The sequence below is a fragment of the Myotis myotis genome, unplaced genomic scaffold (assembly GCF_014108235.1).
Source record: "Myotis myotis isolate mMyoMyo1 unplaced genomic scaffold, mMyoMyo1.p scaffold_m19_p_7, whole genome shotgun sequence".
Taxonomy (NCBI): Eukaryota; Metazoa; Chordata; class Mammalia; order Chiroptera; family Vespertilionidae; genus Myotis; species Myotis myotis.
This window is the reverse complement of record NW_023416379.1, coordinates 3410138-3435673: the sequence shown is the minus strand read 5'-3', so window position 1 is coordinate 3435673 and position 25536 is coordinate 3410138. Positions and strand designations below refer to the sequence as shown.

Here is a 25536-nt window from a genome sequence, read left to right as displayed (position 1 = left end):
TCCCTGTCCTTCCATTCTCTTTCTTTTGTGTAAAACGGTAAATCACTGTCACAGCGGGCGTGCTGAGAGCGCCCCGCCAGGCCCTCTGCGGAGTGATGCGGGCGCAGTTCCACTCTCCTTCAAGCTGGCGGCATCCTTCCCTTCCCCACTCGGTCAGGCTAAGGGGCTTGCACTTCCCCAGGGGGACAGGCTCAGAAGGGCGAGGCTCTCAGACACGGCTTCTTAGGCCTCAGATTGCGGCCGTGCCTCGGCGTGCTCCTCAGCATCCTCCTGGTGGAGAGACTGCCAGGTAAGGTGTTTTATTATTAATATTCCTGTGTGCCCAGTAGACGCACGAGTCCTCCAGCGTTAGAAACGATGTGAGCACCTTTCGTACCGCTCAGTTTTCTCGTGTTTCGCGCGCCATCCGTTAAGGACCGCTCACGAGTGTTCTCGTTTGTCACGCCCATGGAAAAGGGAGCGAATCTAGATACTTATGTAAATTTTGTTTGGTCCCTCCTCACAGAGGAAAATGTTTTACGCGGTACCATACGTTAAAAAAGTACTAGGAACTTGCATTGTTTAATTGTTTTTGTAAATAAAAACGTTGTAATTATTGAAAAACACCGCCTAAAGTGCATTATGATGATTTAAATAACGTGCAGTTTGCCCAGAAACGTGTGGTCCCTGGCGTATGTCTTAGAGATTTCTATGCGGTTTGCAATGTGTTAGGAAAATAGCGATCTTTTCTCCAAATGAAGTTGCAATGCATTAGATTCTCATCCTCAAGAAATAAACCAAAGTTATGTTTAAGAGTCTGTCTTGCCCAGCCGGCTGGCTCAGTGGTTGAGCATCGCCCTAGGAGCCAGGAGGTCACGGTTCGATTCCTGGTCAGGGCACATGCCTGGGTTGCTGGCTCGATCCCCAGTTGGGGGCATGCAGGAGGCAGCCGATCAATGATTCTCTCTCATCATGGATGTTTCTATCTCTCTCTCCCTCTCCCTTCCTCCCTGAAATCAATAACAATTTCTTGTTTTAAGAAAAGCCTGTATTGATTTTAATTGTGAGTTCCCCAGCTTAGGGCTCCATGAGTAAGGAAGAACATGCTTTAAAATTCCTATGTCAGTGCCCCCAAAATCAGCTCAATTGACCCCATTTTAAATGTGGAGTAAGAACAAGAACTGCTTTCTCCGGGCGACGCAATTCCTCTCTGTAAATTACCCCAGGATGTGCAGACACAGGACCCTGGATTGAGAGGGCTGTACCAAGGCCCCCCATCTGCACCTCATGGGGTAATCGTTGCAGGAATAAAATGTGCTGGGAGCCAGGAGGTGACGGCTGTGAGGGGCTGGGGGACCTGAGGGAGCTTCCTGATTTTCTGCTCCGCCCCAGCCTTTCTTCTCTCCTCCAACTCCCCCTCCTTCCCCTGGGGCCCCGTTTATTAAAGGGCCGCAGGCGAAGCGAGCTGCGAAGTCAGCGTGGGACCAACTTCATCCTTAGAACATCCGCAGTGTCCTTCGGGGGCTCCGTTGGTGTGTTTGAGAAAGTACTTGGGGGGTGGGGGGAGCATTTATTTCCACTTGAACTGTTTCAGTACCGCCTCGTGGAGAAGGCAGGTCGGGAACAATGTCATCGGAATTCTATACCCACACAAATGCCCTTGTCTTTTCATGTGGGCGGTGGTGGTGTGCCTTTTGCCCCCTTGCCTCCCGGAAGCTTCTAGAATACACTTGATTCTACAGACGTCGTTTGTGTAAATGAGGCTGCCCTCCTGTGGCGACTTCGTCATCTTCCTCAGAGATTGGTCATGAGAGCTCAGGCACACGGAGCAGAGCTTGCACGGTGCCAGCCAGGTCTGCAGGGTGCGGGGAGGCAGGTGAAGGGGGGGTCCCTCCGGCAGAGACGAGGTGGGTGCAGGGTACGCACAGAGCAATGAACCATTCTGGATGGTGCATAGGGACCCTATGTGGGCACTCTTTTTTATTTTTTTATTTTTATTGATTTCAGAGAGGAAGGGAGAGGGAGAGAGATGGAAACATCAATGATGAGAGAGAATCATGGATTGGCTGCCTCCTGAACGCCCCATGCTGGGGATCGGGCCTACAACCTGGGCCTGTGCCCTGACTGTCAACGCTCAATCACTCAGCCACGCCGCCCGGGCCCTACGTGGGCACTCTCGGGGGTGATGGGTAGTGGTTTTGCCCAAGGCTGTAAAGACGATGAACTCAAAATACGTTATTTTCTACTGGGAAGAGTGGCGGAAACTGAAGAAAGAGATCACCTCTGTATACGACAGCAGGCTGAATAAATGCTGAGATGGGTGTTCTTTCTGAGTTCAATTCATTAAGTTCATATTGGCCTCCCAGTGGGATTATATAACAGGTGCACCTCCCAGTCTCTGCCCTCCCCGGCCTCCGGGGGGTTTGTACTGAGGATTGCGGAGACTGTGGCCGGGCACAGCACAGTAAAATGAGATGGAAGACGAATCTAATTTCCTTCACTCTGCCCAGCATGGGGCCTGCACCCAAGATCCACTCAGATTTTCTTTCCCTCCCCTCCAGCATTACATGGGGAGCTCCTTGCAAGTCCCTATAACATGGGAAAGTCATGCACCCAGGGAGAGGTCCAGGTCTCCGGAGCGTGAGGTGCAGCGCCCCCTTCAGGCTCCTGCGCCCTGACGTGGAAGCTGCTCTCACAGGGCGTGGACTGTGCTGCCCGCCTGACACCTGGACCTGCCACCATCCCCGCCCCACCGCCCTGGCACCTTCCTCCCACCCCAGGGTCTGCCGCCTGGAAACCACCATTCTCTGGCTCATTCTTGAGCGTGAACGTTTCTGAATCTGTCCAACAAGACCACGTCATTGGAAAATGAAAGCAGCGAAGAGTTGCCTGTCCGGGGCGCAAACAGAGTCTGCTTCGCTGCTCAGGGTCTTGGCAGGGCTCCCTTTGCCCGTGGGGCCCTCTGCAGGCGGCTTTCACTGTGTTCTATTAGAGCATCACCAGGGAAATACGTCTCGTTACCCTGAAGGCGGCTTTCCCTTCCCTCCACCTTCCCCTCGCGTTTGCTGGCCTTTGTTTCACAGGCTCTGGGCCCTGGGATGACATGCTTATCAGCCCTCAGCCCATAGCCCGGCCGCTCAGTCAGACGGGGTGATGGGTGATGAGGTCGCTGCTCAGCAGGGGGGGTCATTTTCTTAACCGAGTGTTGCTTGCAGAAATGGAGACATTGGTTTTTGAAAAACAGGCAGTCTTCATTGGACGTCTCCTCATCAGGCGTGTCCTAAGCTTCAGGAAAATATTAGGAGAGAAGCTGAACTCCTGAGTCGGCACTGGGACTCGCCAGAGATCCGGGCTGAGGTCCGACCCTCTGTGCATAAACCCCACGGGGGAACCACACCGTCCTCCCCCCGGCATTGTCCTTCTCCACCTGATTAGGACAAATGCCTTCCCCGCCGGCCCTGGGAGAGGCAAGACGGCAGAGAGCACTGCAGTCTTCTAAGAAGGAAGAGTGAGTGCACGGAAAGCGGGGGGCAGGGGGTGGGAGGGGGTGTCCTCAGCAAGGCCTGTGGACCAGGTGGTCGCGTCGTCCCAACGGCCGCTTTCTGGTGCTGACAGTGAACGTTAAGTTCCCTACGATGCTCCTTTGGGCTGGGTAGCTGGCTCCTGGCCTCACTCACCAGGGATGGGGACTTCTCAGTGCTATGTTGTCACTTCCTGTGTGCTTATAATCATCCCAAGGTGAAAAGTAAAACCATATGTGTCCATGTCTGCGTATATTTGGATATGTGTGTTTGTATTTGGATGTGTGCTTGTATACATGGCAATGTGGACAGGGCGGTGCGAAGGAAGGTTCACAGTTGTGAGTATGCAGAGCAGAGTTTATTCTGGTATTAGTATCCATTAATTATTGCATTATTTTTCATACAAACAACTGTAAATGTATTTTTGCCCCACCCTGTGTATATTGGGCTACATATGTATATATTTGGCTATAAATGTATATATTTGGATATGTGTGGATATATTTTGATATATGTGTATATATTTGGATATATATATTTGGATATATATTTGGCTCTACACGTATATACTTGGATGCATGTGTATATTTGGACAGGTGTGTATATATTGGGATAGATGTGTATATGTCTGGGTGCATATGCATCCACTTGGTATGTTTATGGACTTGGATCTGTGCGCACATCCTCAGGATGCTGTAAGTGCTTCCGTGACATAAAGAGAAACCCCAGGACAGCAACCTGCCGGGGAGAGTCTGACCCTGCAGCATGTCCAGGTCGGGAGCGGTACGGGCCTTGGCGGGTTCAGCCAGCGGGGAAGGGGAGAGCGTGGGGAGGCCGGCCGCCTCCTCTCAGCCTATGGTCGTCAGCCCTGATAGGGGCTCCTGTGCGTGACCTGGTCAGAGGCTGGAGGGCCAGGCCCTTGAGGCCTCCTCGACGCTCAGGGGAGACCCCCCTCTCTGCACACGGATACAGCACCAACCAACAGAGGCCCCGCATCGCCCCTGGACCCCAAGTCCTGGCTCAGTTGTGGAGGTCCCAAGTGAAGTGTGGGGTGGAGGGCAGGAAGCGAGCATGGCTGAGCGCTCGGGCCTTCCCGCCTGCTGAGTGCTGGGCCAGCAGAGGGGGCACGACCTCGTCCATCCTCAGGGAGCTTTCTACCCGCGGGCGTGGGCAGTGCAGGCTCAGGTGGGCTGGGAACTCGCAGGCCAGGTGGTGGCGGGTGCGCAGAGGGACTCCACGCTGACATGGGTGGAGACGAGACCAGCAGGAACGATGAGAAGCAGAAGCACATCCCAGCAGGAGTGAATGCCCCCAGTCCCGGAGGCAAGCCCTGAATTTGGGGATGGAGTCCGGGAAGGTGCCGCATTTGCTGGTGGACACCCAGTGGACAGTGGAGCACAGAGAGGGAACGGGTTTGTTGGGGGACATGTTAAGTGTGGGGACCTGTGAACGCCCAAGTGGAAATTTCTAGAAGGCGATTGGATATTTGGGTCTCCCGCAGGCTAGGCCGGAGAAGAAGGTGCTAGTATCACCCTCGTAATTTACTGATGAAGAGCCAGGAGAGGCTCGGTCCCTGCCCAGTGTCGCACAGCTCGGGAGGCCGGTGAGCGGCGGCACTGGACACAGCCCGGCCCTCCCCCCTGGCCTCGCCCAGCTCCCCGGCACCGGCAGTCAGCAGCGGCAGCACCCAGAACAGCACCGACGGCATCAGCGAGCTCTGGGGTCATCCCGGACGCCCTGGCCCTGGGGCGGCACCCAGCGCAGGCTGCGAACAGGAACCCAGGGCCTCCACGGCAGCCTGGGCCCGCCCGGGCAGGGACGCTCTGCCTGGCTTGGCCCATTTCCCGGCCTCGTCCGGGACGCGCCCCTGGATTGGGCGGAGTTCTGTGGGCTTCTTGTCTTCAGGATGAACGTGGCCTCGCAGAAGTTAGCTCCCGGACTCACTGACTGCAGCTTCTGTCCCCACCTGCAGGGAGGCCGTGCTCCCCGTGCAATGGAATGCAGCCGCCCCTTGGGCCCGGCCTCGGTCGCCCCCTCTGTACTCGCCTTTCGGGACATCCCTGCGCTCTGCAGCCAGCAGCCAGCGGCATCCTAAGCGCTGCCCTTGCGAGCCCGGCCTTGCAGAGGCTGCTTCTCCGGGAGGTGCGAGATGCGTAAAGCCTGGGAGACGAGGAGCTGTGCCCCACGCCCCGTGCGAAGGCCGGCTTCACCCCAGAGCCCCGAGGCTGCGGAGGCTGCGGGAGCCGCCTCCCGGGGGACCCCCGCGCCGGGGAAAGCTCTGGCGCATTGAAGGCTTCCCTGGGGCCACGGAGGCGGCTGGACAACCTCTTTCTCCGCGCCTTTGGAGCGCGCTTCTCTCTGGAAGGTTCTGACACCGGTCCGACGAGAGCGGTACCGACCGGAGCCGGCAGGGGGAGCACGCCCGCCCTTCGCGCAGCGGGACTGAGCGTGGCCCGCGCCGCCACCTCCGCCTCCTCCGCCGCCTCCGGTGTGAGTTTCAGGTCCCCCAAACCGTCCAGGTTCCTCCCCAGTGACTTCCCAGCAGATGCGTTCACCCGGTTCTGAGGCTGCGGACTGTGGGTACAGGGGCGAGGGGAGGAGGGCTGAGAAGGGAAGGATTCCAAGGCAGCAGGAGAGCTGGGCGCGCACGTGGCCAAAGCCTGTAGACAATTCAAGCTTCTGATGGGGAGGCGGGGGTCTCTAGAAGGATGGAGGTGCAGGCCAAGGCCCCCCGCGTTCCGGCCAAGTCGCAGGCAGCGGAGGCAACCTGGTCCTGGGGGAAGGATGTGCTGGCCCGCGGGGAAGGTAGGAGACCTCCCACCTGGCTGCTGGGCTGGGGTTTCTCGTGCAGCCCCCTACCCCCACCTTGATCCAGCAGCGGGTTCAGTGTGTGTGACCCCAATCCGTGGTGGGGTTGACAATCCCTAAAAAGGGAGAAGTAGGATTTTTACTTTGCACGTGTACGCCCCGGACCTGGCAGGGTAGCAGATGTTTGTATGAAGGCAGCGCTCTGCCTTTTTCTGTTTTGTTTTTGTTTTAAATATATATTTTTATTGACTTGAGAGAGGAAGGGAGAGGGAGAGAGAGAGAGAGAGGAGCATCAATGATGAGAGAGAATCATTGATTGGTGCCTCCTGCATGCCTCCCTGCTGGGGATCAAGCCCGCAACCCCCGCTTGTGCCCTGACCAGGAATCTAACCGTGACCTCCTGATTCATAGGTTGACGCTCAACCACTGAGCCACGCTGGTCGGGTCCTTTTCCTGTCTTAACACCTTTTGGCTGGAGGCTGTGGAGACTGGGACAGGGTCAGTCAGGAAGAGATGGTCAGGCTGTTAGTGCTGGTGTTTTTACCGGAGAAATCAGACACGGGAAAGCCGATGTAACAGGCTCTGCCTCCGCCACATGCCCATCTGACACTGCCGCCTCCCTTCCTCAGGGCAGCCGTGTGCCTAGAAAGGTGAGCAAAACAGTATTTGTTTACTGGATCTGATTTAAAAGCCAAAAAGTAGCTTAGCATAGGAATCATCGATCCCGGTAAAGGGCTTTATCTATTCTCAAATATGGATATTCATATACTCCGCCTGCTTCACGTGACATAGAAACACAGAGGAGATGGTCTTTCCACTGGTTTTGAGAACTGTGAGCTGGTTACTGCATAGTTACAGGGGGGAGGAGTTCCTCATTTCCTTTTAAATCCCTCTCCCCTCATTTACAGAGGAAATGAAGGAGGAAGTGTTTCACTTAGATGAGTTTAATATTTATCCCCCGCTCTTCTGGAGTTCAGCTTCAGTGAATTAATGTAGTGAGTAGAATGAAATTAATACTCTCCAGCAAGCCGACATGCTTACTCACTGGGAAGCACTCCAGTTCCTAGTGGTATCCGCCTGGAACCCGGGCCCATAGCTGTCTGAGCCTCTGCATCCACGGAGAGAGGTCTCTCCAGAAGGAAAGGCTGTGGGACACATCGTACCGAGCTGATACTTTTACCGGGCATCACTAGGACCCTTTTTAATTAAAAGATGGATGATGTCATGTGTGAACTAAACAAGAACAAAAATAGTGCGTGTTTTTGTGGTTACGTGAGCACACACAGAAAACCTGGAAGCTGCCATCCATGCTGACATCTGGCTCACCCCAACAAGGGGGGGGGACTCCCCAACACAGCTCCTTAAGGAACACATTTTTTGAATTATTTTTTTATTTTTAAAATTTTTTATTTTTCTTTTTTTAAAATACATTTTATGGATTTTTTTGCAGAGAGGAAGGGAGAGGGACAGAGAGTTAGAAACATCGATGAGAGAGAAACATCGATCAGCTGCCTCCTGCACACCTCCTACTGGGGATGTGCCCGCAACCAAGGTACATGCCCTTGACCGGAATCGAACCTGGGACCCTTCAGTCTGCAGGCCGATGCTCTATCCAACGAGCCAAACCAGCTAGGGAAAAATTTTTTATTTTTCAATTATAGTTGACATACAATATTATTATATTAGTTTCAGGTGTACAGCACAGTGGTTCAGCATTTATATAACTTATGAGGTGATCATCCTGGCTAGTACCCGCCTGGCAGCATATGTAGGTATACAATATTGTTGACTATATCCCTAGGCTGTACTGTACACCCAGGACTATTTTGTGACTACCAATGAGTACTTCTCAATCCTTCACCTTTTCACCCCTCCCCCTCCCATTTGGAAACCATCAATTTGTTTTCTGTATCTATGAGTTTGTTTCTGTTTTGTTTGTTCATTTATTTTGATTTTTAGATTCCACATATAAGTGAAATCATATGGTATTTGTTTTTCTCTGTCTGACTTATGTCACTTAGCCTAATATTCTCCAGGTCCATGCATGGTGTCTCAAATGGCAAAATTCCATTCTTTTTTATGGCCAAGTAATATTCCATTGACTATATGTACTGCTTCCTTATTCATTCATCTAGCAATGGACACTTAAGTTGCTTCATATCTTGGCTATTGCAAGTAATGCTGCAATGAACACAAGGGTGCATATATCTTTTTGAAGTACTCTTTTGGGTTTCTTCAGATAAATACCCCAAAGTGGAATCATATGGTAGTTCTATTTTTAATTTTGTGTGCCACAGTGGCTGCACCAGTCTGCATTCCTACCGACAGTGCGTGAGGGTTCCCTTTTCTCCACGTCCTCGCCAGCACATGTTTGCTGATTCGTTAATGATAGCCATTCTGACAGGGGTGAGGTGATAACTCATTGTGGTTTTCATTTGCATCTCCCTGATGATTGGTGACCTTGAGCATCTTTTCATATGTCTATTGGCCACCTGTACACCTTTTTTGGAGACATGTCTATTTGGGTCTTCTGTCCATTTTTTAATCAGATTATTTATTTTTTTGGTGTTAAATTTTATGAGTTTCTTGCCCTAGCTGGTTTAGCTCAGTGAATAGAGTGTCAGCCTGCAGACTGAAGGGTCCTGGGATCGATTCTGGTCAAAGGCCTGGGTTGTAGGCTCAATCCCCAGTAGGGGGTGTGCAGGAGGCAGCCGATCAATGATTTTCTCTCATCATTGATGTTTCTGTTTCTCTCTCCTTCTCCCTTCCTCTCTGAAATCAATAAAAACATTTTTTTTTAAATTGTATGAGTTTCTTACATGTTTTGGATTGTAACCCCTTATCAGGTGTATCACTGGTGAATATCTTCTTCCTTCCACTGTTGTCTTTTTGTTTTGTTGATGTTGGGTTTGGGGTTCTTTTGCTGTGCAAAAACTTTTTAGTTTGGTGAACTAGAAGTTCCATGTGTTTACATTTTCTTTCTTTAGGGACAAGTTTTGTTGGGTGGTTTTTGTGGGCGTGAGCCAGCTTGGGGGCGGGGGGGGGGGTCCTGTGTGATGGTTGATGGGACTCGGTCGCCATGGGTCACAGGACTGAAAGCATCGGGCACTTTGGGGTGAATGTCTCAAGCCTGTCACCAAGGATTTCTGGTAGCAATTCAATTAGAAAAACCATGAAATGATATCATCTGAATTGGACTACCCCTGCACCAGTTAACTGTTTTAGAGCCAGCTCTTAAAACGGAAAAAGGACCTAAACTTGGTCAGCGCACTGGGTGGGTGCGCACCCTCATTTTCATCTACCTTTTTTTGCTTGTTTCTCTTTGATTTGGGATCTAACGTATTTCTAAACTTATTTGTCTCATTGTGTGTAGTAACCGGCACTCTGCCCGCAACCATGTCAGAGAGGAGTTCTGAGGGGCTGACCCAGATCTTGCTAAACCCCCTTTTCCCGGTCATCCTCACTCCCCTCAGCCTCCTCTTCATCTCTGGTGGCCTCCTCTCTGCAGCAGAGCTTCAGAAAATGCCCCTTGGAACGAGAAGAGGTAACCATCGCAGCAGTGCATCTCTCCCTTTCCTGTTCCTTCTTTAGGAAATCTCCCCACTTGTTTTCTTTAAACTGATCTGAGTGATTGCTTTGTCCCCACCCACCCCCACGCCCAGAACACCCTAGCTTGTTGGCTTTATGTTTCTTTTATCAAAACACCCTGAGCTGTTCCAGGGTGAGTCGCTGTTTAGATACGATTTACGATGCCTCTGTCCTCGCCGGCTGCTTCTCCGGGCGGCTTTCCGCAGCCGTTCCGTCAGGATGTTCTTTCAGGGTGCGCTCAGAACGGCTCCTGGTCTTTGTTGATATTTTGGACTGCCTCTATTTGGGCACATTTCCTCTTCCCCTGTCTCATTGAAGGAAGGTTTTGCTACTAAATAAAGACTTCAGAATGCAATCGACAACAAGGTGGCCTTCCCTATTTCAGGAAGAAAATTGAGGACAGCAAATTGTCTGACTCTGACTAGGAGACGCCACTAGGGAGCGGTTTTCCGTGGACGTTCTTGTGAGGAATACATGGGAAAACTGGCAATCGGGTATGTCGGTGTACATGTTCCCTTGTTCTCATTACATTAAACGTGTGGGATAATTTTATGCCCTTTAGCTATTTTTGGGTTTATTGTTTTTTGGGTTATTGTTTTGTTGTTGTTGTTTTTTTGGAAGAAAAATACTAACAAAAATCACACAAATATAAAACATTTTTTTGCCATTTAATGATCTTAGGCAAATTAACCAACAAATAAGCTCATTAAAGCTCAAATGATACTGAAAATACCTCTTCTCCCATTCATCTCATCCCACTGCTGAAACACATACACGTACCTGGGTTTTCCCTCCTTTCCCCTAAAGCAAAGGCCCGCCCACCACAGAGTGAAGCCCCAGCCAGGCAGAAACACAACAGCAAGGAAAGATCTAGAAGCATAGAGTGAGACTCAACAGAGCACAAGATAATCAGAAACTCAGAAGCATACTGAGGTGTCACAGGACATTTTAAAACGCTTTTATTCTAGACACATAAGGTCAGACTCACATTGCTTAGTTACATATACTTTTTGAAGTTTTGCATCCATGACACAAAACCAATATCTATTATGAGCACCATTTTTGAAAGCATTTCATCAAACATTTAGCTTTTCTAGTTTTTGTTGAAGTTCATCATAGGCTTCTTGTCAAGTTTTTGTTTTAATTTTTTAGTCAAAGTTACCATTTTCCAACCATGTGGTGCAACACACAGGCACGGGTGGGCAAGGGCACAAACACACGAACACACACACAAGCACACGCCTTAGTGTCGTGGGCAGAGAGCTTTCCCACCGAAGACCTAGTTACAGATGAGCTCCGCACTAGACTCTCCTGTTTTGCTTTTTAAGCTGAAGAGCTATATCTCATTTACAAATGTTTTTTATCATATGTCTGAGCCTTTCTGGGCCCAAACCAGTGTGGCCGAGCCCCTTCCCTGCTTTTTTCCCCCTCAAGGTTACAGCAAGGACAAAGAGCAGATCCAATCTGTTACATAAAGGATGTCCTTAGAGACGCTGAAGTACTTCTAATTAGCAAGTGCTTTGCTGCTTTGCCCTTCAGGCAACAATTCATCACAATCTGACAAGACACCTTTTTAAAATCTGGGTTTAAGAAGGAAGTAGAACTAGCTCTGGGCAGAAAGGAGGGCTGGAAGTATAGAATGTGTCGCGATGTGATATTTCATCCTACACCCATATCCTATCTAATAATAGACAGACATGGTAATTGACCGTACCTTCGCTATGCCTCCTATTGGCTAATCGGCATGATATGCAAATTAACCACCAACAAAGATGGGGGTTAATTTGCATACATAGGCTCCACCGGCCTGGGCCGCCAGGCTTCACTCCACCGCTTGGAGCCTATGTATGCAAATTAACCCCCATCTTTGTTGGTGGTTAATTTGCATACATAGGCTCCAAGCGGTGGAGTGAAGCCTGGCGGCCCAGGCCGGTGGAGCAGCGAGGCCTGATGTTTCCGGGGCCAGCTTCGGCCAGAACTCGGCCAGAGCGAAGGCCTGGGCCCCGGGTGCCAGAGGCAAACTGGTGCCAGCAGCCAGGGGAAAGGAAGGCCTATTGCACGAATCTCTTCGTGCAACGGGCCTCTAGTTATAAATAAACACGAACAACCTGTGCCGAGGCCGAAGCCTGTGTGTCCCGTTAAGAGAAGTGGTGTAGCCCGGCCAGTGTGGCTCAGTGGATAGAGCATCGGCCTGAGGACTAAAGGGCCCGGGGTTTGATTCCGGTCAAGGGCACGTACCTCGGTTGCAGGCTCCTCCCCGGCCCAGGCTCTGGTCAGGGCTCGTGCAGGAGGCAACCAGTCGATGTGTTTCTCTCATATCAGTGTTTCTCTCTATCTTTCCTTCTCTCTTCCACTCGCCCTAAAAATCAATGGAAAAATATCCTCGGGTGAGGATTAACAACAACAACAACAACAACAAGAGAAGGGGTGTATGTGTTTGCATTACAAGGATAGCTAGTAGTTTTCATGACGAAAGGCTTGCTTTCCTACCCCCGCCGCCCCAGTAACCTCACAAACTTCTGCACCGTGAGCACACAGCTTGTAACTTGCATGGGCTGGGGGAGTTGATTTGCATTTGTAAACGTTGTAGGTGATCCACAGGTAGTGGGCACTCTCAGGTCACATTTTAAAACCTGCTCGCCCCTGCTTTCTAGCCAAACACTTCTTGAGGTTTCTCTCCTTGCACACCCTCCTTGGCTTTCCCGGGAGTGTTTACAAAATGGTAGCTAATTCTGAAGGGAGGCAGACCTACTGGGAGAGAAGAGCTCCTGTTACGACATGTGCAGGTGAACGCATGTCATTTTGGTCATCGACTCTTCTGAAGGTGACTCACCAGCGGGGTGTCCTTCCTGAGACCTGGCCAGGGCCCAGTCTCCCACCCGCGTCTCTTCTCCGGCTCTTCTGCCAACAAGCTGGGCTCCGACTCAGGCCGGGCCGTCGATTGTGCGGCACTTAACATAGTTCGCAGAGCGGGGATGGGTCTTGCGTCTCTTCAGTAATGAATGGCACAGTGGGAACCAGGGGATTTGAGCTCAGAGGCAATGTTAGGTGCTGTTATCTGTCGAGCCCACACCGTCCCCTCAGGAAGCTGCAATCTATTGTTCCGTTGTTTTCCTGCCCGTTGTTTTCCTTCCATGTGGGATAACGTCACTTTCCATCGATGGGCTGAGCGTTACCCACGCGGACTGTCTATGATGACCATCCTCTCACTGAGCCCACACAGGGGTGCCCGTCCGTGTCAGAGCTGTGCTGGGAGCGGGCGTGCACAGTGAGTGAGGCATCCCAGGCCTCCCCGAGGGCAAGGCCAGAGAGCCCTGGAGCCTCAGACCAGGATCGTGATTCAAGGTGGACCTGTGGCTCAGTGCACCCCGGCGGCATGAGGACGCAGGAGCCTCCTAACTCAGCGCCGTGAGGGAGGGCAGCCAGGTTTCCTAAGGGAGGGGCCCGAACTGAGTCAAAGAGGGTGAGCACCTGCCAACCACAGTGGAGGGAAGGGCGCGTGTGGGAGGTGGCGTGCTCGGTGGAGAAGGCGCTGCTCTCTGAGGAAGTGAACCCGCCTGAGAGGGCTCTGGGCGTCCCTGAGCCGTGGCGGGGGTCCTCCGTCTCGGGCTGGAGCGCTTGCCAGGAAGGGGAGTCAGCTCAAGGGACATCAGTGCCCCACGTGCTGAGCCTGGGCCGACTCCCCGGGGGGCTCCGGGAGCTGCCGTCCGTCCGGCCATGGCCAGCTCCCTCCGTCCCTAAGGAGCCTGCATTGGTTCGGCTTCTAACCGGTTCCCTCTCCTTGCAAAGCATCATCATGCTCCATGGAAAAGAATGCGAGCTCAGGCCATCTTTGTCCGGACGAAGTCGGAAGGCACATTCCTTGAACTTGGGGGATGTTCACCAGACGCAGCCCCTTCTTCTCGGGTGCCTGTGTGTAACTGGCAAACACCTCGAGGCTGCGACCTTCTCTCCTTCAAGATTTTTCTCGACTCTCACCAGCTCAGTGAGACTGACCTTGGCCACTCAACCTAAAATCACACTGTGCAGCCCCCCCTGCACACCTCCTCCTCCCCCCTGCTTATTTCTGGCCGATACCACCTTCCCACATACCAGATTGATTGATTAATTGATTGATTATTGATTATGTTTAAGGTCCTCATCACTAGAATGGAAGCTAAATGAAGTCAGGATCTTTTTCTTTTCTGTGCTGTTAGTTGCTCTATTTCCAGTGCCTAGCACACAGTAAGAGCTCTAAATAATTGTTGAATTAATGAAGGAATGAATGGAATATTTGTTGAAGGAATGAATGAGTGACTTAATTGGGTGCTTTACTACTAGTACATAATCTAAATGGAGTTAAGTGTTTCTTTTCTATGTCGGTTATACGTCTATGGCAAGGGCAGGGTCTATCAATGTACACATTTTAAACAATTGTCTGTATCCGGCCAAAAAGGACATTCTTTATAGCGTGAAGAGTTGCGAGGATGAGCCCAGCCAGCGTGGCTCCATGGTGGAGCATCGACCTACAAACCAGGAGGTCACGGTTCAATTCCCGGTCAGGGCACAGGCCCAGGCTGCGGGCTCCATCCCAGTGTGGAGCGTGCAGGAGGCAGCTGATCAGTGATTCTCTCTCATCACTGATGTTTCTATCTCTCTCTCCCCCTCTCCCTTCCTCTCTGAAATCAATAAAAAAAAGTTTAAAAAAATAAGAAGAGTTGTGAGGACAAGACCTCACCTGAGGGAGGCAGAGGAGGGTGTAGAAAGTGAGCTGGGAGCAGGGCCCTCTGTGTCTGCCTCAGGAAAAGGCGCTCATGGGCACCTGTGGTTGCTGGAAGGCTCGGGGGTGACGCATACAGGGCACCAGCCACAGGGGTGACTGCTCCGTCGACGGAATGCCCATGAGCTTTGTTATTCTATGGAGCCGTCCTGGAGGCTGCCTCGGCTGTCCCAGGGAAGTAGAACTTGTCCCCACGACTGAGCAAGCAAGCGAGCCCACTGACTCCTGGCTGGAGGCCCTGGGCCCCCACGCTACGGCTCCCGGGCCCCCTGCAGACCGCCCGGCACCAGAGCCCCGCAGCCCGTGGCTCTTAAGACCAGACCTCAGGAAGGGCAGGTCCCCTCCGCTGCCTGGAGAGCAGCACCTCCCTCCGCCCCCGCTGCACCTCTGGCATCTGCACAGCAGCTCGTGCAGAGCATCGCCTCCCCATCGCCCTGTGAGATAAGCAGGTCATCCCTCCCAGCTGCCACATAACTTGCCGGTGGCGACCAGGTAAGCCCTGCAGGGAAGGGCTGTTTACCACGTATGGCCTCATGTGTTTATGCGATGGATGTGCAGCTGCTTGTTATCTGCCAGGCACTGTGCCAGGCCTGGGAACACAGCAAGGTCTCTGTCCTCACGGAACATGCATTCAGGTGGAGGGGGAGGAGGGAAGGGATTAACAAAGGGCAAGTGGACGTGCAGTGTGCCCAGCAGGGACCCTACTGTCCAGAAAAGTGAAGCAGCGCGAGGTGTTTGGAGCTGGGACGGCTCTTTGACATCAGGAATCAGGTGAGGCCTCCCTAAGGTCATGTTTGGGCAGAGACTGAAGCAAGCCTTGTAGGTTTCTGCAGAGTGTTGCAAGAGAGGTAGCAGCGATGCAAAGGCCCTGAGGCAGGACCCTGCGGGGCTATTGGGAGCCTGACAAGGAGGCCAGAGTGGCTGGAGCTCAGAGAGCAGGTGGGGGAGAGGGGGAGGAGGGGAATAGAGAGAGCTGTGGAGGCGGGCCTCGGCTAACTTTTGAGGCTGTCTTAGGACTTTGCCATGACTCCTGAGCTGGGGGTGTGTTGAGGAGAGGAGTGAACATCTATGCTGTGTTGAGGTGACTGCAGGGAGACGGGGGAGTCGGAGAGATCTTGCCACAGACTCTGCTGGGCCGTGTGTTCCATTCTGGGTACATCTTGCAGGTCAAACTGAAGATTGTGCTGAAAGATTGGAAGTGGGTTTGAGGTTGTAGGGCCTGGGGAGGCGGAGAAGCAGATGGAATGCGTGGGGAGTGCCTCCTACGGGCAGATTCCTGCCACTGGCTCGAGGGTTGGCCTCAAGAACACAGAGACAGGCCTGGCCTTCATGGTTCAGCGATTGAGCATCGACCTGTGAACCAGGAGGTCACAATTCGAGTCCCGGCCAGGGCACATATCCGAGTTGCGGGCTTAATCCCCAGTGTGAGGTGTGCAGGAGGCAGCCGATCAATAATTCTATCTCTTCAACGATGTTTCTATCTCTCCTCCCTTTCCTTCCTCTCTGAAATCAATAAAAATGTATTTAAAATAAGAACACAGAGACAGGCTTTCCACACATGCTGTCAAATATTTGACAATGGCAGTCACATCACACTCACCCACATTGACCACCCCATCTGCGGCCCTTCTGGTTCTCAGGAAAACAAAACCCTCCTCTTTTGAGCATTCTTCCTAGGACTCCATTTCTCACCTTGCCGTCTGGCAACCCTTTTCTGGATTCACTGTCACTCACTAAGGTCACTTTTTCATTCCCAAACGTCTTTGATTTAAGCAGAGCTGTTTATGTTTGTTTTCTATTCTATTCACTGCTGGTCTCATCCTGCTGTGTGTGACGCCCCTTTGCCCAGCCCGGCCTACGCCCTTTCGCAGTCCAGGAGCCCTTGGGGGATGTCCAACTGACGGCTTAGGCCCACTCCCGCCACCACCGGTGTGCTCGCCAGCCTTGAGCCCGGCTTCTGGCTGAGCGGCACTCCCCCTGTGCGAGCACACTGACCACCAGGGGGCAGCTCCTGCGTTGAGTGTCTGCCCCCTGGAGTCAGTGCATGTCATAGCGACCGGTCGTTCAGTCATTTGGTCAATTTGCATAGTAGCCTTTTATTATATAGGATTGGCTCGAGCTGCACCATCACCTCCAATGTCTGCTTCAGCACTAGGCCTGCTGCTGTGTGTTTGCCTGGAAGATTTTGCTGAAAGATTGGAAGTGGGTTTGAGGTTGTCCAGGTCCTCAACACGCTCCAGAAATCTACAAGGCTTGGTGACTCGCGGGGTGTGATCAAGGAGACCCACTATAGAAAGCAGCGTCACTGACCCAGTAACAGGTGTGCAAGTCTTCGGGCCTCTGCTCCTTAAAGGGGGAAGAGGAGGGGGCTTTTGATAGCTCTGTTCTCCAAGTTCTGTTTTCTAGGTAGGAAGGCGTGCCTTGATCAGTCTTATAATCGTCAAAGATTTCCTTCTTTGCCGCCCTCTCCTCCCCCAACCCCAGGGCGCTTCATTGTCCCACAGAAGCAGAGAGGGACGTGGGCCTGAGGGGCCTGCGCTTCTGCCGAGAAATGTAGCTGCGGTGACATGTGAGAAGGTGGCCAGGGCAATAGAAAGTTGGCTTATGTTTTATTTTTTTAAAGACTTTATTTATTTTCTTTATTTTCTTAAATATATTTTGATTGATTTTAGTGAGGAAGGGAGAGGAAGAGAGAGTTAGAAACTTCAATGATGAGAGAGGATCATTGATCAATCAGCTGCCTCCTGCACACCCCACACTAGGGATAGAGCCCGCCACCGCGACATATGCCTTGACCAGGAATTGAACCCTGACCTTCTGGTTCATAGGTTGATGCTCAACCACTGAGCTACGCTGGCCAGGCTACAGTTGGTTTTTATATCACCCATTACCTATGCTTTGTTTGTGTTCAGAACCTATTTAACATGCTAAGCAGGAATACCGGCATCTTACAGCCCCTAGGTGCTGTGTCACAGACCTGTGTGATAACTAGTCCTTACATGTGATATCTGGTCATGAAGGTGATCACTACCAATTACATGTGACAGCCACACATGCCTGTCATAGCTGGTCATACAGATAAATTAAATCCTCGTCTGTACCCATGGACATGGCTTGTTGTGACAGTCCAGATTCAAACTTTCACGGGGACACTTAAGTATATTAAAGCTTCAGCTTAAATGCACCATTTAATCTACCTGCTTGTTTCCAAAAACACCCTGAGCTGCTGGCCATGACGGCAGGAGGCCATCCTTCCAGCGAGGGTGCCACCAAGCCCGTCCTAAAACCAGCCTCAGACTCAGGACACGCTGCCACTCACTGCGTGCATGGGAAGCCCAGCCGAGAACCAGCCAGCGAGGTGCTGCCCAAGCCGATTGTAAGCATGACTCTAGCACATGCTTTTGCTCCAAGTCACGTGAGTAGGCCTCGCAATTACTAATTCTGGAAAAGCAAAGGTTAGTCCTCGGAGATGGCCGAGCAGAGGAGAAAGGGAGCGCTTGTCTTCCGACCCAGCTGTGTTGTTTTTACAATTTCAGGGCTGGAGAGCGGCCAGCGACTGCATTAACCTCTGTTAGTCTGTCCTACGAATTCTCTCATTTCTGGGATGCCAGCTAGACTCCAGGAATTCGTGCCTATTGTGATGTGCACAGGGCAGGCCTACTTTCCTCGGTTGGGTTGATGCAATGGGTAGGGGTTTGAAAGAGTAAAGGTCAAGCCCTGACCGGTTGGTTCTGTGGACAGAGTGTTGGCCCTCAGACTGAGAGGTCCTGGGTTCGATTCCAGTCAAGGACACATACCTCGGTTGCAGGCTCTGGCTCTGGCCCCAGTCCATCAATGTTTCTCTCTCTGTCTCTCCCCCTCCCTTCCACACTCTCTAAAAATCAAAGGGAAAAAAATCCTTTTCTACTTAAATTAGAATTAGCTTTCATTGTTGTTCCATCTCCAGCCATTTCCAAGCTGAAACCTGAAACTCTTAGAACAGTGAAGGTGAAATAACATGATGATGTTAGAGGTGATGATTCTTAAGATGATGACATTTCTAACATGCTATCTGTTCTTCTGCTTAATGTTTGATGTTTACTTTAAAGGTCATTTGGCATCTGCTCTCGCTTTTTTAACCTTGAGGAGGTATTGGGCCAAAAGCAATGCATTTCTACCTTGATCCAACAGGGCCCATTTTTAACAGGATAAAAAAAGTAATCAGCAGCCGTGTTTTCCCACCCATCTCTACCCAAGAAAACGTTTGTGCTCCTGGTGGACTGCACCTCAGGTCCACACTGGGAATCGTGCTTTGCCCATACCCACTTTGTCCTAAATCCTTAAGGATGGGGTCTGAGTCTTAAAAATATTTTCTTTCTTTCAGAGCTTAACAAGATGTCTTATTGACATGATTATTTAAATGGATATATGCATCATTCTATAGAATAAAAGGGTAATATGCAAATTGACCCTAACAGCAGAACGACCGGTTGCTATGATGCACACTGACCACCAGGGGCAGATGCTCAACACTAGAGCTGCCCCCTGGTGGTCAGTGCACTCCCACAGTGGGAGCTCCGCTCAACCACAAGCCAGGCTGACGGCTGCGGATGCAGAGGCGGTGGCAGGAGCCTCTTCTGCCTCCACGGCAGTGCTAAGGATGTCCAACTACAGCCTAGGCCTGCTCCCTGCAGGGAGTGGGTCTAAGCCAGTGGTCGGCAAACTCATTAGTCAACAGAGCCAAATATCAACAGCACTTCTTCAAAATAGACTCGCCCAGGCTGAAAACCAACTTCTGCGCATGGGCCACAAAGTTTCAATCACACTGTACATGTGCCCGCACGTGGTATTTTGTGGAAGAGCCACACTCAAGGGGCCAAAGAACCGCATGTGGCTCTCGAGCTGCAGTTTGCCGACCACGGCTCTAAGCCATTAGTCAGACATCCCCCAAGGGCTCCCAGACTGCGAGAGGGTGCAGGCGGGGCTGAGGGACCCCTCCCCCAAATGCAAGAATTTTGTGCACTGAGCCTCTAGTAAGGAAATAAAGACATAAGCTTGTGAGAACACTTTTGGAACAAGTTGCAGTTGGGCCCATACTTTTATTTCCTTGAGCTCAGCTGGTCGGACAATTGGAAGAGGAATTCCAGTCGCCGACTGGATTGGCCAGTTAGCAGGCTGAATGTTGTTGGCATTGGCAGGAGTCATTTAAATGGTGTATGAAAACAAATTATGTTCAGGGTTGGTCCTTTACCGAGTAATACGTGCTCACATTGTTACAATCCCAGTGACTTATTTTAATGATTCTATCATGCTGCCAGTCATGTCTGAGCTTTGCTCACCCATATCAATGTGGGTAAGGTCCGGCCCTAAGGAGAGGTCTGCAAGGGACAGCTGGACTTGGTCACTTTTCAGCCGGTAGGTGAGGATGCTGTTAGCACTTACCTCTGTTTCGGTGTGTTTTACAGGGGAAGGAATTTGGGAGTCCAGGATGTATCCGGGTTCAAACCCTGGCTCCACCTCTTCCTGGCATGGTGACCTTGAGTCATATAGAGACATGTCCCCGAGTCTCAGTTCCTACAAATGAAAATGGTTGGTGACACTTATGCTCAGGACACTGTATTTGGAAGGCCTGGATGAAGTAATGCATGTACAATGTCTACACAGCCCTAACCGGTTTGGCTCAGTGGATAGAGCGTCAGCCTGCAGATGCAAAGGTCCCAGGTTCGATTCCGGTCAAGGGCATGCACCTTGGTTGCGGGCACATCCCCAGTAGGGCGTGTGCAGGAGGCAGCTGATTGATGTTACTCTCTTATCAACGTTTCTAACGCTCTTACCCTTTCCTTTCCTCTCTGTAAAAAATCAATAAAGTACATTTAAAAAATAGATAAATAAAAATAAAATAAAATGCCCACAGAGAGCGGGGCTAAAATAGGTTTGCCGTGATGAGGACACGAAACAGAGTTTATTCTTATGATCTATTAATTATTGCCTATTGTCTATAAGAACAGCTGTAAGCCTACTTTTGCCCCACCCTGTACAGTGCGTAGTGTAAAGTATCTAATACCTGTTACTTTCAGCTCTTAATCCAGCTGGGTTTGTTTGTTTTCTTTATTCGCCTTCTTTCTCCACTTCAGACATGATTCCTAGATGTTTCTCAGTTGATTGGCAGGTTATGTAATTTGTCTCTGCTGGGCGGGGCAGACCTGTGTGTCATCCCGGCGCCTCTCGGGAAAACTGCCGACCTGCCAGACAAGTTTGGTGCGGCCTCATCCCACCCCACCTTCCAAAGCCAGAACCGATGGCACCGGGGCTGGGCATGTGACCCAAAAAAGCAAACCCATAGGTGGCCAGTGGCGTAGCCCGTGAAATGCTGGACTGGAACAGTGGGAATTGGGGAGCGCTGGGGCAGCAGCCCCAAGGATGCCCTGAATGAGAGTCAGGGCCGAGAAACCTGAGGCCATAGGAGAGACAAGGTGATGCTGCCTGGAGGAAGCCGGCCAGGGGGACGGTGCAGGGCAGCAAGGAGGGGCACAGCTGCGAGGAGCCGGGCACCGGTCCCTGTGCCTCCTGTACGGCAGGGCCCGGGTCCTTGCTCTCTGACTGTGCGAAGCCCCTCCCGGAGCTGCTGAGAGAGGGCTGCTCCTGTTCCGCAGCCGAAGAGATGGGAAGAAAACGGCCTGCCCCAGGCTCACAGAAACCTGGGATCCTCCGTGCAAACTGGACTGGCTCGTGCCCGTCTCCTGGGAAGGAACCCCTTCAAATCACTGGCTTTGGGGGGATCGTGAAGGACACGGTAGCATGGAAAGTGAGGTGTCATTTAAAGGTTAGGCTTAACGCTGGGATATTTATAGAATTAGATATAATCTCACATAATGACTAGGGCGTTAGAGTGCCAAGCCTCCTCCCCCACTGGCTCCTGATCAGTGACCTCCAGTCATGTCTCCACTTGCCTGCCTGTGGTCACAGGAGGGGTATCAAGAACCTGGGCAAGCCCTAGCTGGTTTATCTCAATGGTTAGCGCGCCGGCCCCTGGACTGAAGGGTCATGGGTTCGATTCCAGTCAAGGGCACGTACCTCAGTTGCAGCCTCAACCCCCAGCCCTGGGTCGGGGCACAACCAGTTGATGTGTTTCTCCCACATCAATGTTTCTCTCTCTGTCTCTCCCCCTCCCTTCCACTCATGCTAAAAATCAATGGAAAAAATATCCTCTGGTGAGGATTCACAAATAAACTAACAAACAAATAATAAAGGTGGCGACTATGAAAAAAACACACACACAAAAACCTGGTGGGCTGAGGACGCTGCCTGAGTGAGGCATGGTGGCCTCCATGGCGACGAGTCTCATTACTTCGCCATCAAAGTCTGTGTCATTCCAGGTGTTGGGGGGAAAGTGAAAGAACAGCACCAAACACAGCAGTGCCCTCGCCCCACATGCGGGCTCACAGCCGTGTGTCCAGCTCGATGAGACGCAGCGACAGCCCCTGCCAAGCAGGGGACAGCCGCTGCGCACTCGCATCCTGCGACTCTGGAAGCCGCCAGCGCCGCTCCGCTGATGGCTGAGTGTCATTGTATGATGAGGCAGAGAGACTGGCCCGGGCCCTCTCGTGGGCACCATGCCTTCTGCACAGCTCGCAGGGACACGCGTGATGCCTGCAAAGGGCGCGTGGGCACGGGCCGGGGCGGTCAGCGTGGACACATTCGTGGGCCCACTCAGAGTTCTAAGTGCTTCGACCCACTTTCTCTAACTTCTTAGATCCAATGAGTCTCAGCGGGATGTGTTTCTTCGGCACCTGCCGTACAAGACCCCGTGGAGAATGTTCAATGACTGTTTGTGATATTTTTCTTGACTTTGCTTTCCTTCCGTTGCGACGGACAGAGATTTCTGTCTTTTCCGCTTGTGAATTCCCAGCACGGTGGGCGGGGAGGGGCGGGGACTGTCACTGGCTCATAGAAGGAGCCGGAAGTACAGCTGCTACTGACTCAGTGACTTCCTGATGAGTGCTGTCCAGCAGAGATGTGACCCTTGCAATGGGCTTTACGCACCTGACGCAGGGAGCACTGAGGAGGTGCGTGGACTCACCCCGAGCTCACCTGCTGGACCCGATGCTTATTAGCTGCACCTCCCCAAGGGGCCTGGCCTCCGCGCCCCAGCCCAGCCCCAGCCCCAGCCCCAGCCCCAGCCCCAGCCTGTGCAGTGGGAGCGAGGACACTGCCCCGCAGGCCTCTTCTAAGGCTCCCAGGGGGGTGTGTCTCAGCCCCGGCGCAGTGGCCCGAGTCCTCATTGCTGGCACTCTAGGAGCTAACGGGTTGGGCGCGAAGGCTGTGGAATCAGACCTGGGCTCTGGCCTCAGTCCTGCCGTTGTCTTGCTGTGGGATGCTCGTGAATCCTGGGGCACTCGGTCTGGTACTCAGTGGGTAACGGCTACATTATCACCATTATTATTGTCATTACTATTCTTGACAACAAAAGGCAGTTGCCGTGATGGGTGTTGTTACTATTAACTTACTTCTCTAGAAAGACATACACAACAAAGATACTCGAACCCATTGAGAAGGAAGAGAAATACTTTGCAGAGGAACGCCGGAGGAGTTGCGGTGAGACCATTTCTGTTATGGCGCACCAAATTTAGCTTGGGGTTTCCTGGCAACCGGGGCAATAAAAAGAAACAACAGTTTATGCCATTGTTGCTCCCAGTTCTAATTAGCCGGCGAGAGCTGTGCTGTCCAGGTCACCGGGAGTCACACGTGGCCGTGGCTGCGTCGGAGGTGGCTCGTGCGGAGGGAGGTGTGCTGGAGGGCAGGGCTCTCTAAGAAAGAGGAAACTGTCTCATTAGCCTCTACTACCTGTCGATTACATGTTGAAATCATGCAACTTGGCTCATTTGAACTAAATAAAAACAGTTGTTTTCATTTCCAAAGGTTTTCTCCTGACCCAGGAGCCTGGAGACGTGGACCTGCGTTTGCAGGACTCAGAGCCTGACAGGACCGAGGCGCCTTGATTGCTGGTCAGAGACGGGCTCCGGGCACAGGCGAGAGTCGGTCTCCATGTGAAAACGGATAACCTCTGCCCATAAGGGACCCCGGGACCGCAGCTGTGGTGGCAATTGCTTCTGGGTCATCCTCCCTGAGATGCCAGCGAGCTGGCAGTTCCCAGCCTGGTGCCCCCTGAAGCCCAGCCCTGGCTTGACCACTCGACTGGTGATTGAGTCCTTTCCTTGTGCTCCTGCAACTTTGCGCCCCCTCCCCAGCCCTCCATCCAGCTCGGCACAAAGGAGCACACACGAGGTAACCAAGTCAAAAGCCAGGGCTCTGTTTGCTCCAGGAAGTGGCCGAGTGGGCAGTGGCTACTGGAGCCCAGGGCGGGAGCACCGGGCCACCTGGACGCTGAGGACCGGCCTGGAGGAGGTGGGGCTTGGGCTGGACCCAGCAGGGTGGGCGAGAGCGCAGCAGACACACCCTGGCAGAGGTGGTTACCTAAACATGTCGCACCCAGGTGCACACGCCCGGGAGGGTGGCGGTGCCCCATGCCCAGCAGGCCCGGAGCACTCAGCTCCCCGAATGCGGTTGTCGTGAAGGCAAGGTGCTGGGAAATAGAGGCGGAGGGTAGTCTGCAGGCATTGGAATTGCTGAAGTCGGCAAGGAGACCGCTTTTGGAAAACCTTTTTGAAATCTCTGTCATTTTCCTCTGAACATTTGAACAAGCAGAGTCACCCTAGAACCAGAGAGTTCTCCTCCTTAAGCGGCTGTCTGCTTTATGCTCCAGGCTGACGGTTCTCTTAGGAGTGTTTTTCTTAGACACCAACCCCATCTAAGTGCCCAGGGGCCACTCCTGCGGGGAGAGGGGTTTGCAAGGCGGCCTGGCGGAGCTGGCTGGGGCCTCGGTGTGTTTTTAATGATGAGGAGATGCGGTCAGTGATCGGAGCCGCTGGCTGTGGGCAGTGGGCCGGACCGCAGCTGTCAGGCGTGTGCGTGTTAATTGGAGTGGCGCGTAGGCGGGGACGGGACTCCCGGTGCTCCCTCTTCCTCCTCCTCCTCCTCCTCCTCCTCCCGCTCCTCCTTCTCCTTCTTCTCCTCCTCCTCCTCCTCCTCCTCCTCCTCCTCCTCCTCCGAGGCCGGGAGTGGAGAGGTGTGGGAGGGACCGGCTGCTGGGCACCCCTGCCTGGGGGGCAGGGCCAGCTTAGCCCTGCGTTTTCATCTTAACCAGTTGCTCGGGTCTCCTAATGGTCAGCTCTGTCATCTTAGTGGTTTCCAAAGCGGAAGGGGAGCCAGAACCCAGAGCAGGTCACCAGCACTCTCTCCAAAACGGCCGCCTCTGTGGCCGCGGCGGGGGCGGGGACCCAGCGATGACAGCAGCGTCTCACCGGGCAGCGCGCGGCCAGGACCAGGACTGGTGTGGCCTGAGTTAACTGATGTGCCCACACTCGCGCTCGGGCCCCACCGCACACCGTTCCCCGATCGCCCGGGACCTGCTGGGAGTGCATCGCCCCAAAGACGGCCGGTGAGAGAGGTCACGGCCCCAGCCGGCCATTCCCCCCACCCAAGGCCCACCCTGACCTCTGGCATCTGCCCTGGTCTGTCCCCAAGCCCCGTAGGAACCTGGCTCTCTGTCCTTCCCTCCCCTCGGATGCCCCCACCCCCCACCTGGGACAGCCATGGGGGTCTCAGGCCCCATCCAGTGCTGCCCTCTGCCTCCCTCCAGAAAGGCCCACGGGTGTGCTGTATGCCTTGCGTGGGAGACGACACTGACAACTCCAGCTCTGCCGACCGCTCATCCATCGGGGTCTCTAACCCGCTTTGCTGCACCAGGTGCCCGGTCAGAGCAAAGATACGAAAAATCCAAAGACGTAACGTGACAGCTGTCTCTGGCTCCCATGCTGATTTTAGGATTTCTGATCCTATATA

The 25536-nt window shown here is 52.7% G+C and overlaps 1 long non-coding RNA gene across 2 annotated transcripts; it reads left to right on the top strand.

Moving 5' to 3' along the window:
- LOC118659711 lies at positions 1–25536 on the top strand. Of its 2 annotated transcripts, none has more exons than XR_004968667.1 (4): positions 1–289; positions 23554–23919; positions 24877–25132; positions 25334–25536. It is a non-coding gene; the product is annotated as an uncharacterized LOC118659711 (long non-coding RNA). The 2 variants fall into 2 exon arrangements; XR_004968668.1 differs by lacking the exon at positions 1–289 and adding an exon at positions 22865–23229.